Here is a 2,529-nt window from a genome sequence, read left to right as displayed (position 1 = left end):
TACTCATCCCCATAACATATATTTATTCATTAAATTAAATATAAAGTCCACAAAATCATAATAAAATAAAATAAAATAAAAAAACCCTCATTAATTTTAATCATCCGTCCACAACACATCAAACTTCCAATGTCGAAAACTTTGCTTAAATCCGTTGCTTCTCATTGGTTTCATCAACATCCCAATGAACCTACATTAATGCCAGTAACAACAAATTAGTAATTTAAAAAATATTACATTTTAACAAAAATAATTGTTCATTATTTACCAAACCTACCGATAACTCTCCCAACATGGACTTCTTCAACTCTTCAGGGACTTTTTTCCAGGACTCAAACTCGGCAGAACTATCCCTCCACACCAAATTCCCAATGTCATACTTAAATTCGGCATACGCCTCATCCAAATTTTTACCTTCAAAGTACGGCACTTGCTTCCGTCGATACCTCTCTATTTGCACTACAAGTTTTTTTTTTTGCCAGAACCTTCTCCAAAATCAACCATCATTTTTGAACAAAAAAAATTTGAAAACTATGGCTCTGAAACTGTGTTTATATAGCACTAGGACACCATTGTGCGACGAAAATATTCGTCGCGCAAAATGCATCATTAATGCGCAATTAATTGGAAGGTTTGAACGCATGTTGACCGTGCTTTGCGTGACAAATACCTGTATTCATCGCACAAAGATTCCTTACTCAACGAAGTTATTGTCGCTCAGAATATTGCGCGACAAATAAAATATTAATTATTTATAGAATAAATATTTAAGGTATTATATTTAATACCTTAAATATTTATTCTAAAAATAATTAATACTTTAAATATTTATTCTATAAATAATTAATACCTGAAATATTGTTCTATAAATAATTAATGCCTTAAATATTTAGTCTATATATAATTAATTACTTAATCCATACAATTATTTTCAGCATAAGTACGATATTCATTGAAGATTGTAAACACATATAAACCAAGGATAAGGTGCTTACATTAGGTTTCAATAAAAAAACCAACATGAATTGAAACCTAATTAAGTCCAAATACATAATTGAAACATAATTAAGTCCGAATACGTAACATAAAAAAAACACCTTAAATTTAAATATTGTCATACAAAACATAAATTTAAAACTACTATTTGGATGATCCTGGTCCATTCCGCAAGACCTCGTAACACCATCGGTTGTAACCTCCCTCCAACGCATTATCCATCAACTTCATCAACTGTTCGTTCGTATCATCATCAAGAGTATACTTACACTGTTACACATATATGCAAATAATTAATTTCAACATATAACTAAAAATTTCACAAGCTTAATTATTAATCCATCAAGAATAATATATTCACTAATACTTCATCCATCACAGCCTTCTTCACATTCCCAGGTACATCTTCCCAAGAACACCACTCAGCAGTGGGACAATTATTCCCTAAGGCTACAGTGATCGCATGCGCAAACTCAAAATGATCCCTTAAATCATGCGGGTTGGCATCACATACAGTCTCACCCTTGCTCTTATCCGCCATCCTAGCACGAATAGAATTTTGAAGAATAAGGATAATAGAATTGTGAAGAATTAGGATAGCAGAAACGAATATTTATAGGTGAGTTAGGACCTTTATGCGACGAATGCTTTGTCGCGCAAACACCTGTATTAAATGCGGTATTAATTCCTCTAATTCACCTGTAGTAAATGGTCAAAACTAACAGGAATTGCGCAATGAATTATTGGTCGCGCAAATTCTCCATTTCGTCGGGCAAGTTTTTCGTGCCACCCCGCGTTTTCTTGCCCACTTTACGCGACACCAGAGATTATTCGTCACGCGAAGTGTTCTTGAGTGACGAAACTCTTCGTTGTGCAATTTTTTGAGATTATTCATCACGCGAAGTGTTCTTGCACGACAAAACTATTCGTCACTCTATTTTGTGCGACAAAGTTTATTTTTCGTTGCTCAAGTACGTCTTGTGTGACGAAATATTGTTCGTCGCACAAGCTGTTTTTTCTACTAGTGTAATGTAAAAATAAAACCTGTAATAGAAAGAGAATCAGCTAACATATGTTCCAATCGGCCTCACTTAAACCCTCAAATACTCCAAGATTTTTTTAATAAAATAACCATAATTCTTAGTGCAAAGTAAATATTTGATTACTCTTTCTATGGCATGCCAATGCCCTTTACTGGTAAACTTGATAAGTACTCCAACTGCATATGCAATTTCAAGCCTTGTACAATCAGTCACATATCTCACTATCAATTATGCTAGCATATTTCTTTTGATTAATCAAATCATTTTCTTTTTGGCTTTTTAGCCAAAATGGCCCCTGAGATTGGCATAACTTTTCACTTTGGTCACTAAGATTGAAAATTGATAGAACTGGTCTTTGAATTTGTCCAACGTGAATCATTTTTATCCTTCCATGAAAAAAATTGTCAACATCATCGTCAAATTGTTACGTGAGCGACCACGTGACTACCTTTTTACGGGTACCTTTGCCAAACCAGCATCTTTTAGCCAA

At 33.6% G+C, this 2,529-nt stretch overlaps 1 long non-coding RNA gene across 1 annotated transcript; it reads right to left on the bottom strand.

Annotated features, from left to right (window-relative positions):
• On the bottom strand, positions 1-710 carry LOC139192326 (uncharacterized). The gene is made up of 2 exons (XR_011576403.1): positions 278-710; positions 1-190 (listed from the first exon to the last, which is right to left on the bottom strand). It is a non-coding gene; the product is annotated as an uncharacterized lncRNA (long non-coding RNA).
• Positions 711-2,529: the final 1,819 nt, after the last annotated feature.

This window comes from Malus domestica, chromosome 15, assembly GCF_042453785.1.
Source record: "Malus domestica chromosome 15, GDT2T_hap1".
Taxonomy (NCBI): Eukaryota; Viridiplantae; Streptophyta; class Magnoliopsida; order Rosales; family Rosaceae; genus Malus; species Malus domestica.
Note: the sequence above shows the minus strand (reverse complement) of the source record. Positions and strands in the feature narration are given on the sequence as shown.